Source organism: Stenella coeruleoalba (genome assembly GCF_951394435.1).
Source record: "Stenella coeruleoalba genome assembly, chromosome: 2".
Classification (NCBI taxonomy): domain Eukaryota; kingdom Metazoa; phylum Chordata; class Mammalia; order Artiodactyla; family Delphinidae; genus Stenella; species Stenella coeruleoalba.
The window spans coordinates 127,689,606-127,707,389 of NC_137147.1; the positions used below are offsets into that span (position 1 = coordinate 127,689,606).

At 53.2% G+C, this 17,784-nt stretch overlaps 2 long non-coding RNA genes across 2 annotated transcripts; both read right to left on the reverse strand.

Moving 5' to 3' along the window:
* Positions 1-506: 506 nt before the first annotated feature.
* Positions 507-9,073, reverse strand: LOC307182033. Its single transcript, XR_013827100.1, has 6 exons — positions 8,948-9,073; positions 6,159-6,297; positions 5,812-6,033; positions 3,594-3,735; positions 2,935-3,417; positions 507-534 (listed from the first exon to the last, which is right to left on the reverse strand). It is a non-coding gene; the product is annotated as an uncharacterized lncRNA (long non-coding RNA).
* Positions 9,074-11,428: 2,355 nt separating this feature from the next.
* Positions 11,429-17,187, reverse strand: LOC307182034. Its single transcript, XR_013827101.1, has 4 exons — positions 16,442-17,187; positions 16,127-16,330; positions 11,706-11,844; positions 11,429-11,608 (listed from the first exon to the last, which is right to left on the reverse strand). It is a non-coding gene; the product is annotated as an uncharacterized lncRNA (long non-coding RNA).
* Between the last annotated feature and the right edge of the window lie 597 nt (positions 17,188-17,784).

Genomic DNA, 17,784 nt, shown 5'->3' on the forward strand with positions numbered 1-17,784 from the left:
GGGCGTTATTCCACTGGCAATGGGATCACAACTCTACCCAAGTTACCTACCTCGCTCCTCACTGTCCCCTACGCCCGAGAGAGGAAATGTGCTGGACATCAGACTCGATGAGGAGACGATAGACTGTTCTCACTCATTTTGTTCAGATTTTCCAAGGAATGCATACATGGTGTCATCATCGATCCAAGCACGTGCTGGGACGCTGCAGAAAACAACCAGGAATGCCATGCGGGTCTGCAGAGGAGCCATGACCTCGTAGTACTCCAAAACCCTGGGGAATCCGCAGCCCTCAGGCCACTCTGCAAGAGCAACAGTCAAACTACTCTTGAAGCCACTGGGCCCGTCTGAGGAAAACCTAATATCCAATGGCACATCTTAGGCTGAGTGAACGCCTACCTTCCTGAGTCATCCGGGACCACGCTTAGAAACCTGTCCCCACCTCACTTTTCCAGTTCTCCTTAGCACCGCCAGTCATCAGACAATGCGAAAGTCTTCTTGCATTTACTGTCGGCCACCCTTGCCCAGAAACCGCACCTGAGAAGTGGACATAAATCACGCAGGCTTCAGAATTGGACTGGGGCCCACAGAGAGTGTGATTCGTGCGAATGTTTACCTGGGCTCGAGCCCGGACCCTGCTTCCCAAGGACCTCTACCCTCACTGAGAACTCAATGTTTGTCTGACAACACGACTGCAGAAAGTTAGGCACGTACGTTGGCCGGTATTTCAGAGGGTTTAAGTGTGTGTTCACACCTATGCATGTATGTGACTGTAACAGCTCACGAGGACGAGCTTCTGGGCTTCTTTGTGTTCCTCTGAATCCGCATCTTGGTCTCCGTGTGTCCCTGAGGACCTCCACAGAGACACCAAACCGTAAAAGCCACAGTTGATACGCAGTGCACTGGCACTGGACACCGCCCTCCCTAAATGGAGAAAGACCCCTTCAAGCTTCAAGAGGCCGAATGCAAACTCTGAAACCCAGGGGCTGTTGAAATAGGCCACGGATTCCCGCTCTCCCACAGCCAAGCCTTCTGACCAAAGCACAAAGACCTAACCAGACTTGCCTCCCGGCCGTGGGTGTGACATACGTGGACCCGGAGATCCTGCCAGCTAGTAGCACGTCTGATGTGCACTTGGCGCCACTTCCAGCACTCCCGGAGGCAAGACGACCTCCGCTGGTCGGGCAGACCCTGACCTGCGGCAGGCTACAGGCAACATGCTGCCCGGCACCACTCAAAAGGCTAATGAAATTCGGCCTATGTGGCAATTCTCGCCAACTAGGCCAAATCACTTTCTGTGGACCCATAGGAATGCCCACCACAGGAAGTGGTGGGCTTCAGCAACCATGACCCAAGTTCAGACCCCACAGCCGAAACTAGGCTACCATCCCTGCCATGTTTCGCCAGCACCCAGCCAGCAGTGTTGGCTGCCCTGAACCCCGAGGAAACGCACAAATCCTTGCCAGCCTCGTCCTCCGTGCCGTCCTCCATGCCCTCCTCCTGCCCATGGGGCAACTCGAACCTATTGGAAGCCACAGACATCAAGCAAAGAGGGGGACCCTGTACACCAGGGATGACAGACCGCAAGCATGTCCGCTTTGATGACACTGACCCTACCGCACAGATCCTAGCACTTCTCCACTGCCACAGCAACACTACCGAGAACCTCACAGAGATCAAAGGCACTGTCCCCGAGAACCACAGACAGATTGCCAACGGAAGACCTCTGCCACCCAAGGGGACCTGGAAGCTTCAAAGGGCACAGTGCCTGTCTGCGGCAGCGCACCCGGCATCGCAACAGTGCCCGCGTCGCTGTTCCGCCAACACACTGCTCCAGATAAATCTCTGGCTCTTCGAAAGTCCTGCGTGCCTCACAGGCCGGCCGCATCATGCCTTCTGGGAGAAAAACTTTTAGCTTTGCACATTCCCAAACAAGCAACATACTGGTCAAATGGCATGTTCACACAACACCTATCCTCAAGGAGAGCGGCACAGACGCCTCAGCATGTCTATATTCTCTACGTCCTGCAAGTCACCCTTTGGGCGTCATTCCTCCGGCAATGGGATCACAACTCTACGCAGGTTACCTACCTCAACGCATCCTCATAAACTGCCAAAGCCATCTCCTTCATAGGCAGCTGATGCAACCCATCACGGACAGGACACATCCTTGGGAAGCCGTGGCCAGCGCCTGCACCCCAATAATGACAGCCCATCCCACGACATCACAGAGGACATGTCCTCATGATGCCTTACCTTCCTCTCCAGGAAACAGCCACCACGCAGGCTTAAATGCACCACTCGGTGCTAACTCCATTCCACGATGGCCCACTTTGTGTCAACACCTGTGCTGGGAGCTGCAGTACAGGAGCTGACATGGGCCCTACCTAGGCCTAATCCACCAGTCCCCTTCCACCAAAGCCCAACCCCAGTCCACACCCACTCACTGCTCCAGCCACACCGGGAACTCTAGAACATCAAAGCTCCAAATCAAACGACAGAAAGGTCCACAGGCCTGGCCTCATACTCCAGGCCCCAACCAGGGAAGCTTGCTCGTTTTGGCTTCCAGAGCTAAACCCTGAAGCGGCGTGCACAAAGCGAGATCCCGGCCAAAACACACCTTTCCAAGCTGCAAGCTCACTGGGCCTACACCACCACACACTCCGACCTTGAAGACCAGCAGGAGAGCCTGACCTCTCACACTCCCTCAACGGTCTTTCAGCACTGACCTGATATTCACAGACAACCCAGCTTAGAGGCAGACACAGTCAACCCCCAGAGAGGAGCCCCTCCAGGTCTAGAGCCCTGAGTGGTGTTTGCATGCATGTCAGCAGGGGACGCTGGCCCTCAGCATGTCTATCTTCTCTACGTCATGCAAGACACCCTTTGGTGTCATTCCTCAGGCAATGGGATCACAACTCTATGCAGGTTACCTACCTCGCTCCTCACAGTGCCCTACGCCCGAAGAGGAAATGTGCTGGACCTCAGATTTGATGAGGAGATGGTAGAGTGTTCTCACTCATTTTGTTCAGATTTTCCAAGGAATGCACACAAGGGTGTCATCATCGATCTAAGCACGTGCTGGGACGCTGCAGAACACAAGCAGGCATGGCATGAGGGTCTGCAGAGGAGCCATGACATCGTAGTACTCCAAAAGCCGGGGATATCCACTGCCCTCAGGCCACTCTGCAAGAGCAACAGTCAAACTACTCTTGAAGCCACTGGGCAAGTCTGAGGGAAACATAATATCCACTGGCACAATTTTGGGTAGGTGAACGCCTACCATCCTGAGTCATCCAGGACCAAGCTTAGCAACCTGCCCCCACCTCACTTTTACAGTTCTCCTTAGCACCTCCAGTCATCAGACAACGCAAAGTCTTCTTGCCTTTCCTGACGGCCACTCTTGCCCTGCAACTGCGTCTGAGAAGTGGACATAAAACACGCAGGCGTCAGAATTGGACGGTGTCTGCATAGAACCTGATTCATGCAAATGTTTACCTGGGCTTGAGCCCGGACCCTGATTCCCAAGGACCTCTACCCTTACTGAGGACTCAATGTTTGTCTGACAGCACGACTGCAGAAAGTTAGGCACGTACCTTGGCCGGTATGTGAGAGGGTCTATGTGTGTGTTCACGCGTGTGCACGTGTGTGACTTTCACTGCTCACGAGGATGCGCCTGTGGGCTTCTTTCTGTTCCTCTGAATCCGCATCTTGGTCTCCGTGTATCCCTGAGGCCCTCTGCAGAGACAACGAACCGTAAAAGCCACAGTTGATACGCAGTGCACTGGCACTGGACACCGCCCTCCCTAAATGGAGAAAGACCCCTTCAAGCTTCAAGAGGCCGAATGCAAACTCTGAAACCCAGGGGCTGTTGAAATAGGCCACGGATTCCCGCTCTCCCACAGCCAAGCCTTCTGACCAAAGCACAAAGACCTAACCAGACTTGCCTCCCGGCTGTGGGTGCGACATATACGTGGACCCGGAGATCCTGCCAGCTGGTAGCACATCTGATGTGCACTTGGGACTCCTTCCGGTACTCCTGGAGGCAAGAAGACCTCCGCTGGTCGGGCCGACCCTGACCTGCAGCAGGCTACAGGCAAGATGCAGCCTGGCACCACTCAAGGGGCTAACGAAATTCGGCCTATGTGCCAATTCTCGCCAACTAGGCCAAATCACTTTCTGTGGACCCATAGGAATGCCCACCACAGGAAGTGGTGGGCTTCAGCAACCATGACCCAGGTTTGGACCACACAGCCTAAGCTAGGCTACCATCCCTGCCATATTTCGCCAGCACAAAGCCAGCAGGGTTTGCTGCCCTGTACCCCGAGGAAATGCACAAATCCTTGCTAGACTCGTACTCCGCGGCCTCCTCCTGCCCATGGGGCAACTCGCCCCTATTGGAAGCCACAGACATCGTGCAAACAGGGGGACACTGTACACCTGGGACGAAAGATCACAAGCATGTCTGCTTTGATGCCAGTGACCCTACCCCAAGGATCCTGGGACTTCTCCACTACCACAGCGACACTACCGAGAACCTCACAGAGATCACAGGCACTGTCCCCGAAAACCACAGACAGACTGCCAACAGAAGACCTCTGCCACCCAAGGGGACCTGGAAGCTTCAAAGGGCACAGTGCCTGTCTGCGGCAGCGCACCCGGCATCGCAACAGTGCCCGCGTCACTGTTCCGCCAACACACTGCTCCAGATAAATCTCTGGCTCTTCGAAAGGCCCGCGTGCCTCACGGGCCGGACGCATCATGCCTTCTGGGAGAAAAACTTTTCACTTTGCACATTCCCAAACAAGGGAACATGGTGGCCAAAGGGCATGTTCGCATAACTCACCTATCCTCAAGGAGAGCGGCACAGACGCCTCAGCATGTCTATCTTCTCTACGTCCTGCAAGACACCCTTTGGGCGTCATTCCTCCAGCAATGGGATCACAACTCTACGCAGGTTACCTACCTCACCCCATCCTCTTGAACTGCCAAACCCATCCCCTTCATAGGCAACTGATGCCAACCCATCACGGACAGGACACATCCTTGGGAAGCCGTGGCCAGCGCCTGCACCCCAATAATGACAGCCCATCCCCCGACATCACACAGGACATGTCCTCATGATGCCTTACCTTCCTCTCCAGGAAACAGCCACCACGCAGGCTTAAATGCAGCACTCGGTGCTAACCCCACTCCACGATAGCCCACTTAGTGCCAACACCAGTGCCGGGAGGTGCAGTAGAGGAGCTGACATGGGCCCTACCTAGCCCTAATCCATCAGTCCCCTTCTGCGAAAGCCAAACCACAGTCCACACCCACTCACTATTCCAGCCGCACCGGGCACTCAAGAACGTCAAAGCCCCAACCCAAATGACAGGGAGGGCCACAGGCCTGACCTGATGCTCCAGGCCCCAACCAGGGAAGCTTGCTCATTTTGGCTTCCAGAGCTAAACCCCGAAGCGGCGTGCACAAAGCGAGATCCCGGCCAAAACACACCTTTCCAAGCTGCAAGCTCACTGGGCCTACACCACCACACACTCCGACGCTGAAGACCAGCAGGAGAGCATGCCCCCTCACATTCCCTCAACGGTCTTTCAGCAGTGACCTGATATTCACAGACGACGCAGCTTAGGGGCAGACACAGTCGACCCTCAGAGAGGAGCCCCTCCAAGTCTGGAGCCCTGAGTGGTGTTTGCATGCATGTCAGCAGGGGATGCTGGCCCTCAGCATGTCTATCTTGTCTATGTCCTGCAAGACATCCTTTGGGCGTCATTCTTCCGGCAATGGGATCACAACTCTACGCAGGTTACCTACCTCGCTCCTCACTCTCCCCTACGCCTGAGAGAGGAAACGTGCTGGACCTCAGACTCGATGAGGAGACGGTAGAGTGTTCTCACTCATTTTGTTCAGAATTTCCAAGGAATGCATACAGGGGTGTCATCATCCATCCAAGCACGTGCTGGGACGCAGCAGTACACATCCGGGCACGCCATGCGGGTCTGCAGAGGAGCCATGACCTCGTTGTACTCCAGAACCCTGGGGAATCAACAGCCCTCAGGCCACTCTGCAAGAGCAACAGTCAATCTACTCTTGAAGCCACTGGGCCCGTCTGAGGAAAACCTAATACCCAAAGGCACATTTTAGGGTGGGTGAACGCCTACCTTCCCGTGTTAACCACATCTACGCTCGGAAACGTGGGCCTGCCTCACTTTTTCCAGTTCTCCTCAGCAACTCCAGTCGTCAGCCCACGCAAACGTCCTCTTGTCTTTGCTGACGGCCAGCCTTGTCAAGCAACTGCACCTGGGATGTGGACAGAAATCACGCAGGATTCAGAAGTGAACGGGGGTCCTTAGGGAACATGATTTATATGAACATATACCTGGGCTGCAGCCCTGAACCTGCTTCACAAGGACCTCTATCCCTTACCAAGAACTGAAAGTGTGTCTGACAGCATGACTGCAGGAAGTTAGGCATGTACGTTGGCCTTTGTGTGTGAGGGTGTATGTGTGTGTTCCTGCGTGTGCACGTGCGTGACTATGACTACGCATGATGATGTGCTTGTGGGTTTCTGTGTGGACCTCTGAATCCCTGTACTGGTCTTTGTGTGTCCTTGAGGCCTTCTGCAGTGACACTGAATAGTAAATGTCGCAGTTTATACACAATACCCTGACTTTGGACCACCCCACTGAATGGAGAAATACCCCTGCCAGCTTCAAGAGGCCATATGCTAACTTTGAACATTTGACCACCAGAGGCTGTTGAAATAGGCCACCGACTCCCGCTATCCCTCAGCCATGTCTTCTCACCAAAGCACAAAGTGTCGAGGAGATCTGCCTCCCAGCCGTGAGTGTCACATCTACATGGACCTAGAGACCTTGCTAGCTACTAGCACATCTGATGTGCACTTGGGGTCACTCCCAGCGCTTTTGGAAGCAAGGGAACCTCCCATGGATGGCGTTGACAATGACCTGCAGCTGGCAGCAGACAAAATGCAACCCGGTACCTCTCAAGGGTCTAATGGACTTCAGCCCAAGTGCGACTTCTCGCCAACTAGGCCAAATCACTTTCCGTGGACCTGTGGGAATGCCCACCATGGCAAGAGGTGGTCTTCAGTAACCATGACCCAGGTTCAAACCCCACAGCAGAAACTAGGCCACCTTTCCAGCCACATCTCGGCCAGCTCCCCTCTGGCAGGATTCAGAGCCCTGAATCCCGAGTAAATGCTCAAACACTTGGCAACCTTGTCCTCACTGCCCTCCTCCTGCCCACATGGCGACTGGACCCTATTAGAAGCCAGAGATAACATGCGAACACGGGGACACTGTACACCAGGGAAAACAGACCACAAGCATTTCTGCTTTGATGACACTGAACCCACACCATGCATCCTGGCACTTCTCCACTGCCACAGCGAAACTTCCGAGGACCTCACAGAGAAAAGCACTGTCCCCGAGGACCACAGACAAACTTCCAACGGAAGACCTCTGCCACATGAGGGGACTGGAAGCCAGTAAGGGAAATGTGGCTGTCAAGGTCAGCGCACCTGGCATCACAACAGTGCGCCCATCTCTACCATGCCAACGGACTGCTTCGGATAAACCTCTGGCTGTTAGATAGGCTTCCGTACCTCATGGGCCGGCCGCGTCACGCCTTCCGGGAAAAACACTTTCGCTTTGCACATTCCCAAACTAGGGAACAAAGTGGCCAAAGGGCATGTTCGCATAACTCACCTACCCCCAGAAGGCCAGCACACACTCTTCAGCATATCGATCTTTTCTAGGTTACGCAAGACACCCTTTGGGAATCATTTCTCTGGCAACGGGATCACAAGTCTACACAGGTTACCTACCTCGTCGCATCCACATGAACCGCCAAAGCCATCCTCTCCATAGGCAGGTGATGCCAGCCCATCAAGTACATGACAAATCCTTGAGAAGCCGAGGCCAGAGCCTGCAACCCAATGATGACAGCCCATGCCACAACATCACATAGGACCTGTCCTTATCATGCCTTACCTTCCTGTCCAGACCATCAGCCACAACACAGGCTTAAATGCAGCACTCGGACCTCACCCCACTCCACGATGACCACGTGGCGAAAACATTGTGCCGGGAATTGCAATACAGGAGCTGACAAGCGCAACACCGAGGCCTAATCCATCAGCCCCCTTGCGCCGATGCCCAACGCCAGGCCCCACACACCCACTGCTCCAGCCTCACTGGCCACTCAAGAACTTCACCATGACAAACGCAAAAACAGGGAGGGCCACAGGCCTGGCCTGAGGTCCCAGGCTCCAACCAGGAAAGCTTTCTCATTTTGGCTTCCAGAATCAACCCCCAAAGCGGCACGCACAAACCGTGACACTGGCCAAAACACACCTCCCAAGCTGCAAGCTCACTGCACCTACCTCAGCCCACACTCCGACTCTGAAGATCAGCAGGTGAGCCTGCCCCCTCACATTCCCTCAGCGGCCTTTCAGCAGGGACCTGGGATTCATAGACGACCCAGTTTATGTGCAGACACGGTCCACCCTCAGACAGAAACCTCTCCAATGCTGGAGTACTGGGTGGTATTTGCATGTATGTCAGGAGGGGATGATGACCCTCACTCCTCACTGTGCCCTAACCCCGAGAGAGGAAACGTGCTGGACCTCAGTTTCGATAAGGAGACTGTAGAGTGTTCTCACTCATTTTGTTCAGATTTTCCAAGGAATGCATACAAGGGTGTCATCATAGATCCGTATACATGCTGGGAAGCTGCAGAACATAACCGGGCAGGCCGTGGGGTTCTGGAGAGAAGACATTACCCTGGAGTACTCCAACAGCCTGGGAAATCCACAGTCCTCAGACCACTCAGCAAAAGCAAAAATCAATCCACTCTTGCAGCCATTGGGCCCGTCTGAGGAAAACCTAATATAGAATGGCACATCTTAGGGTGAGTGAATGCCTACCGTCCTGAGTTATCCACAGCCATGCTTAGCAGTATGCGCCCGCCTCACTTTTTCCAGTTTTCCTTAGCTCATCCAGTCATCAGAGTACGCGAAGGTCTTCTTTTTGCCGACAGCCAGCCTTGCCGAGCAACTACACCTGAGAAGTGGACAGAAATAACAGAGGCTTCAGAAGTGGACCGAGGTCCTCAGGGAACATGATCCATGAGAATATTTACCTGGGCTTCTGCTCTGACCCTGCTTCCCAAGGACCTCTATCCCTCACCGAGTATTGATTTGTGTCTCACAGCATGTCTGCAGGAAGTTAGGCACGTACATTGGCCAGTGTGTGAGACGCTGTATATGTGTATTCACGCGCGTGGGCATGTGTGACTGCGACTGCGCACGAGGATGCGATTGTGGTTTCCTGTGTGTGCCTCTGAAAACGCGTCTTGCTCTGTGTGTGTCCCTGTGGCCCTCTGCAGAGGCCTCCAATAGTTAATACCAGAGATTATACACAACACCCTGGTTGGACTCCCAACAGAAAGAAAAACCCCTGTGAGCTGCAAGAGCCTTATGAGAACTGTGACCCCCAGGAGCTGTAGAAATAGGCCACAGACTCCTGCTCTCGCATAGCCATGCCTTCTGACCAAAGCACGAACCTAGATGAGACCTGCCTTCCAGTTGTGGGTGTCACATGAGTGTGGACATGGACATCCTGCCAGCTAACAGCACATATGATATGCAATTGGACCACTCCCAGTGCTTCCAGAAGCAAGGGAAACTCCTATGGGTGGGCTGAAACCGACCTGAAGATGGCTACAGGCAAGATGTAGTCTGGCACCACTCAAGGGGCTAACGATATTTGGCCCAAAAGCCAATTCTCGCCAAATAGGACAAATCACGTTCTGTGGACCCATGGGTATGCCCACCAAGGGAAGTGGTAGGATTAAGCAACCATAATCCAGGTTGGAACCCCACAGAAGAAACTAGACCATCTTCCCGGCCACGTCTCGCCAGCACCCAGCCGGCAGGTTTCTCGGCCCTGAACCTGGAGGAAACGCTCAAATTTTTGACAGCCTCGTCCTAAGTGCCCTCCTCCTGCCCACAGGGCAACTCGACCTTACTTGAAGCCACACACATCATGCAAACACGGGGTCACTGTACACCAAGGAAGACAGACCACATACATGTCTGCTTTGATGACGCTGATCCCACCCCATGCATTCTGTCACTTCTCCACTGCCACAGCGACACTACCAAGGACCTTACAGAGATCAAAAGCACTGTCCCCGAAGACCACAAACAGACTTCCAACAGAAGACCTCTGCCACGTGAGGGGACCTGTAACTCTGAAAGGGCATAGTGCCTGTCCATGGCAGCGCACCTAGCATAGCAACAGTGTCCCCATCTCTGCCCCGCGTAAACCTCTGGATGTTCGAAAGGCCTGCATGACACACGGGCCGGCCGCATCATGCCCTCCGGGAGAAAAACTTTCACTTTGCACATTCCCAAACAAGGGACAAAGCGGCCAAAGGGCATGTTCGCATAACTCACCTATCCTCAAGAAGAGGGGCACAGACGCCTCAGCATTTCTATCTTCTCTAGGTCCCGCAAGACACCCTTTTGGGAGTCATCCCTCCAGCAACGGAATCTCAACTCATCACAGGTTACCTACCTGACCGAATCCTCATGAAATGCCAAAGCCACCCCCTTCATACACAGCTGATGCCAGCCCACCACAAACAGGACACATGCTTGGGAAGCCGTGGCCAGCATCTGCAACTCAATGATGACAGCCCATCCCATGACATCACAAAGGACATCTCCTCATAATGCTTTACCTTCCTCTCCAGGCCAGCAGTCACCACGCAGGCTTAAATGCAGCACTCACTCCTAACCCCACTCTACGATGACCCACTTAGTGCAAACACTGTGCCAGAAGCTGCAGTAGAGGAGCTGACATGGGCACCACCGAGGCCTAATCCATCAGCCCCCTTCCACCAACGTCCAACCCCAGCCCACACCCACCCACTGCTGCAGCCCCACCAGGCACTCAAGAACCTCAACGCGCCAAACTCAAGAACATGGAGGGCCACACAGGCCTGGCCTGAGGCTCCATGCTCCAATCAGGGAAGCTTGCACATTTTGGCTTCCAGAATTAACCACCGAAGCAGCGTGCACAAAGCGTGATCCCGGCCAAAGCACACCTTTCCAAGCTGCAAGCTCACTGGGCCTACACCTGCACACAATCCAACTCTGAAGACCATCACGAGAGCCTTCCCACTCGCATTCCCTCAACGGTCTTCTAGCAGCGACCTGATATTCATACATGACCCAGCTTACGGGCAGACACAGTTGAACCTCAGACAGTAGCCCCTTCAATTCTGGAGCCCTGGGTGGTGTTTGCATGCATGTCAGTTGGGGACACTGGCCCTCACTCCTCACTGTCTGAAACACCCAAGAGAGGAAACGTGCTGGACCTCAGATTCGATAAGGAGACGGTAGAGTGTTCTCACTCATTTTGTTCAGATTTTCCAAGGAATGCATACAAGGGTGTCATCATCGATCCAAGCCGTGCTGGGACGCAGCAGAACACATCCGGGCATGCCATGCAGGTCTGCAGAGGAGCTATGACCTCGTAGTACTCCACAACCCAGGGGAATCCACAGCCCTCAGGCCACTCTGCAAGAGCAACAGTCAATCTACTCTTGAAGCCACTGGGCCCGTCTGAGGAAAACCTAATATCCGATAACACATGTTGTGTTGGTTGAATGCCTACCATCCTGAAATATCCACGTCAATGCTCAGAAACGTGGGCCCGCCTCACTTTTTCCAGTTCTCCTCAGCACCTCCAGTCGTCAGCCCACGCAAACGTCCTCTTGTCTTTGCTGACGGCCAGCCTTGCCAAGCAACTGCACCTGAGATGTGGACGGAAATCACGCAGGATTCAGAAGTGAACCTGGGTCCTGAGAAAACGTGATTTATGGGAACATTTACCTGGGCTGGAGCCCTGAACCTGCTTCACAAGGACCTCTATCCCTTACCAAGAACTGAAAGTGTGTCTGACAGCATGACTGCAGGAAGTTAGGCACGTACGTTGGCCGTTGTGTGTGAGGGTGCACGTGTATATTCCTGCGTGTACGCGTGCATGACTATGACTACGCACGATGATGCGCTTGTGGGTTTCTGTGTCAGCCTCTGCATCCCTGTCCTGGTCTTTGTGTGTCCTTGAGGCCCTCTGCAGTGACACTGAATAGTAAAAGTCACAGGTTATACACAGTACCCTGGCTTTGGACCACCCCACTGAATGGAGAAACACTCCTACCAGCTTCAAGTAGCCACATGAGAACTTTGACCCCCAGAGGCTGTTGAAATAGGCCACCGACTCCCGCTATCCCACAGCCATGCCTTCTCACCAAAGCACAAAGACTCGAGGAGATCTGCCTCACAGCCTGCTAGCTACTAGCACATCTGATGTGCACTTGGGGTCACTCCCAGCGCTTTTGGAAGCAAGGGAACTTCCCATGGATGGCGTTGACAATGACCTGCAGCTGGCTATAGGCAAGATGCAACCCGGCACCTCTCAAGGGTCTAATGGACTTCAGCCCAAGTGCGACTTCTCGCCAACTAGGCCAAATCACTTTCCGTGGACCTGTGGGAATGCCCACCATGGCAAGAGGTGGTCTTCAGTAACCATGACCCAGGTTCAAACCCCACAGCAGAAACTAGGCCACCTTTCCAGCCACATCTCGGCCAGCTCCCCTCTGGCAGGATTCAGAGCCCTGAATCCCGAGTAAATGCTCAAACACTTGGCAACCTTGGCCCCACTGCGCTCCTCCTGCCCACACGGCAACTCGACCCTACTGGAAGCCACAGATAACATGCGAACACGGGGACACTATACACGAGGGAAGACAAACCACAAGCATGTCTGCTTTGATGATGCCAAACCCACACCATGCATCCTGGCACTTCTCCACTGCCATAGAGATACTACCGAGGACCTCACAGAGATCAAAAGCACTGTCCCCGAGGACCACAGACAAACTTCCAACGGAAGACCTCTGCCATGAGAGGGGACCTGGAAGCCAGTAAGGGAAATGTGGCTGTCAAGGTCAGCGCACCTGGCATCACAACAGTGCGCCCATCTCTACCATGCCAACGGACTGCTTCGGATAAACCTCTGGCTGTTAGATAGGCCTCCGTACCTCATGGGCCGGCCGCGTCACGCCTTCCGGGAAAAACACTTTCGCTTTGCACATTCCCAAACTAGGGAACAAAGTGGCCAAAGGGCATGTTCGCATAACTCACCTACCCCCAGAAGGCCAGCACACACTCCTCAGAATATCGATCTTTTCTAGGTCACGCAAGACACCCTTTGGGAATCATTTCTCTGGCAACGGGATCACAAGTCCACACAGGTTACCTACCTCGTCGCATCCACATGAACCGCCAAAGCCATCCTCTCCATAGGCAGGTGATGCCAGCCCATCAAGTACATGACAAATCCTTGAGAAGCCGAGGCCAGAGCCTGCAACCCAATGATGACAGCCCATGCCACAACATCACATAGGACCTGTCCTTATCATGCCTTACCTTCCTGTCCAGACCATCAGCCACAACACAGGCTTAAATGCAGCACTCGGACCTCACCCCACTCCACGATGACCACGTGGCGAAAACACTGTGCCGGGAATTGCAATACAGGAGCTGACAAGCGCAACACCGAGGCCTAATCCATCAGCCCCCTTGCGCCGATGCCCAACGCCAGGCCCCACACACCCACTGCTCCAGCCTCACTGGCCACTCAAGAACTTCACCATGACAAACACAAAAACAGGGAGGGCCACAGGCCTGGCCTGAGGCTCCGGGCTCCAACCAGGGAAGCTTTCTCATTTCGGCTTCCAGAATCAACCCCCAAAGCGGCACGCACAAACCGTGACACTGGCCAAAACACACCTCCCAAGCTGCAAGCTCACTGCACCTACCTCAGCCCACACTCCGACTCTGAAGATCAGCAGGTGAGCCTGCCCCCTCACATTCCCTCAGCGGCCTTTCAGCAGGGACCTGGGATTCATAGACGACCCAGTTTATGTGCAGACACGGTCCACCCTCAGACAGAAACCCCTCCAATGCTGGAGCCCTAGGTGGTATTTGCATGCATGTCTGGAGGGGACGATGGCCCTTACTCCTAACTGTGCCCTACCCCCGAGAGAGGAAACGTGCTGGACCTCAGTATCGATGAGGAGATGGTAGAGTGTTCTCACTCATTTTGTTCACATTTTCCAAGAAATGCATACAAGGGTGTCATCATCGATCCAAGCACATGCTGGGAAGCTGCAGAATATAACTGGGCAGGCTGCGAGGCTCTGTAGAGCAGCCATGACCCCGGTGTACTCCAAAACCCTGGGGAATCCACAGTCCTCAGGCCACTCAGCAAGAGCAACAGTCAATCCACTCTTGCAGCCACTGGGCCCATCTGAGGAAATCCTAATATCCAATGCACATCTTAGGGTGCGTGAATGCCTACCTTCCTGAGTTATCCACGGCCACGCTCACCAACACGCACCCGCCTCACTTTTTCGAGTTCTCCTTAGCACCTCCAGTCATCAGACCAGAGAGGTGGACAGAAATCACTCAGGCTTCAGAATTGGACTGGGGTCCTCAGAGAACATTATTCATGTGAACATTTACCGGGGCGTGATCCTGGAAACTCCTTCCCAAGGACCTCTATCCCTTACGGAGGACTGATTGCGTGTCTGACAGCACGACTGTAGAAGTTAGGCACTTACATTAGCCAGTGTGTTTGAGGGTGTATGTGTGTGTTTGCACGTGTATGCACGTGTATGCACGAGGATGCGCTTGTGGGTTTCTATGTGTTCCTCTGAATCCGCGTCTTGGTCTCTGTGTGTCCCTGTTGCCCTCTGCAGAGAACCTGAACAGTAAAAGCCACAGCTTATACACAGCGCCCTGGCTTTGGACCCCCCCGCTAAATGGAGAAAACCCCTGTTAGCCTCAAGAGGCCGCATGTGAACTTTGACCCCCAGGGGCTGTTGAAATTGGCCATGGATCCCGCTCTCCCACAGCCACGCCTTGTGACCATAGCACAAAGACTCGACGAGATCTGCCTCCCGGCTGTGGGTGTGACATCTACGTGGACCTGGAGACCCTGCCAGCTAGTAGCACATCTGATGTGCACTTGGGGCCACTCCCAGTGCTTTTGGAAGCAAGGGAACCTCCCATTGATGGTGCCAACTCTGACGTGCAGCTGGCTATAGGCAAGATGCAGCCCGGCACCTCTCTAGGGGCTAATGGACTTCAGCCCAAGTGCTACTTCTTGTCATCTAGGGCAAATCACTTTCCATGGACCTGTGGGAATGCCCACCATGGGAAGTGGTGGGCTTCAGCAACCATGACCCAGGTTCGAACCCCACGGCAGAAGCTAGGTTACCTTTCCAGCCACGTCCCGGCCAGCTTCTAGCCGGCAGGGTTTGGAGCCCTGAATCCGAGGAAACGTTCAAACACTCAACAGCCTCATCCTCAGTGCCCTCCTCCTGCCCACAAGGCGACTCGACCCTACTGGAAGCCACAGACATCATGCGAACATGGGGCACTGTACACCAGGGAAGACAGACTGCAAGCATGTCTGATTTGACGACGCTGACCCCATCCCATGCATTCTGGCACTTCTCCACTGCCACAGCGACACTAACAAGGACCTCACAGAGATCAAAGGCACTGTCCCCGAGGACCACAGACAGACTTCCAGTGGAAGACCTCTGCCACGCAAGGGGAGCTGGAACCCTGCAAGGGCACAGTGAATACACCCCCCGAAGTGCCACGCCCAAAGTGGGAACCTGACCAAAACACACCTCTCCAAGTCGCGAGCTCACTGGGCCTAGATCTGCTCACACTCCTTCTCCTAAGACCAGCAGGAGAGCCTGCCATCTCACAATCCCTCACTGGCCTTTCACCAAGGACCTGGGATCATAGACTACCCAGCTACTGTGCAGACATAGTCGACCCTCAGACAGGATCCCCTCCAATGCTGGCACCCTGAGAGGTGTTTGCATGCGTGTCAGCAAGGGAACGTTGGCCCTCACTCCTAACTGTCCCCTACCCCCAAGGGAGGCAACGTGCTGGACCTCAGTTTCGATGAGGAGATGGTAGAGCATTCTCACTTATTTTGTTCAGATTTACCAAGGAATGCATACGAGGGAGTCATCATCCATCCGAGCACGTGCTGGGACACTGCAGAATCCAACTGTGAGGCCAGGTGGCTCTGAAGAGGATCCAATGACCCCGGAGTACTCCAACAGCCTGGGGAATCCACAGCTCCCAGGCCACTCAGCAAGAAGAAGAGTGAATCCACGCTTGCAGTCACTGGGTCCATCCAAGGAAACCCTAATATCCAATAGCACACCTTGGGGTGGGGGGATGTCTATGGCCCTGAGAGATCCATGGCCAGGTTCAGCACCCTGGGACCATCCCACTTCTTTCGTGTCTCCCTCATACCTCCAGTCATCATATCACGCGAAGGTGTTCTTGTCTTAGCGGACGGCCAGCCTTGCTTGGCAACTCCACCTGAGAAGTGGACAGAAATCACACATGAGCTTCAGAATTGGATCCGGGTCCTCACAGAAGAAGATTCATGCCAATGTTTACCTGGTGGTAAGCCCTGCACCTGCTTCCAACTACCTCTTTCCCTTAGGGAGGACTGAATGCGTGTCTGATGGCAGGAGTGTAGGACATTAGTCACTTACGTTTGCCTGTATGTGTTTGTTCATTTGTATTTTTGTGTTTGTAGTGAAATGGCATTCCTTCTACGCATCACCATGGCCTGTGCCTTGTGAAATGCAAAGAATTCCCATGCACACTATGATTTGTGCTTCATGCCAGGATCTGCCGCCTAAGTCAAAATCTTCACATTTTTTCAAATCTTCTTATTTTTCATTTTTCATACTTTTTATCCTGTCATATTCTCCCATGAAAAGGTATCACTGCCCTTCCCAACACATAATTTGTACCTCTCACCTGATATGTTCATGGACTTTTAAAAACCCTTCAGCAATGTCCCTCACAGAGTTCCTTTTTAAAAATATTATCTTTTTTTTGCCAACAAACACATGAAAGGATGCTCAACATCGCTAATCAATAGAGAAATGCAAATCAAAACTACAATGAGATATCATCTCACACCAGTCAGAATGGCCATCATCAAAAAATTTATAAACAGCAAATGATGGCGAGGGTGTGGAGAAAAGGGAACCCTCCTGCACTGTTGGTGGGAATGTAAATTGATACAGCCACTATGGAGAACAGTATGGAGGTTCCTTAAAAAACTACAAATAGAACTACCATACGACCCAGCAATCCCACTGCTGGGCATACACCATGAGAAAACCATAATTCAAAAAGAGTCATGTACCAAAATGTTCATTGCAGCTCTATTTACAATAGCCAGGACAAGGAAGCAACCTAAGTGTCCATTGACAGATGAATGGATAAAGAAGATGTGGCACATATACACAATGGAATATTACTCAGCCATAAAAAGAAATGAAATTGAGTTATTTGTAGTGAGGTGGATGGACCTAGAGTCTGTCATACAGAGTGAAGTAAGTCAGAAAGAGAAAAACAAATATTGTATGCTAATACATATATATTGAATCTAAAAAAAAATGGTTCTGAAGAAGCTAGGGGCAGGACAGGAATAAAGACACAGACATAGACAATGTACTTGAGGACGGGGGAGGGGTAATGGCAAGCTGGGATGAAGTGAGAGAGTGGCATGGACATATATACACTACCAAATGTAAAATAGATAGCTTGTGGGAAGCAGCCACATAGCACAGGGA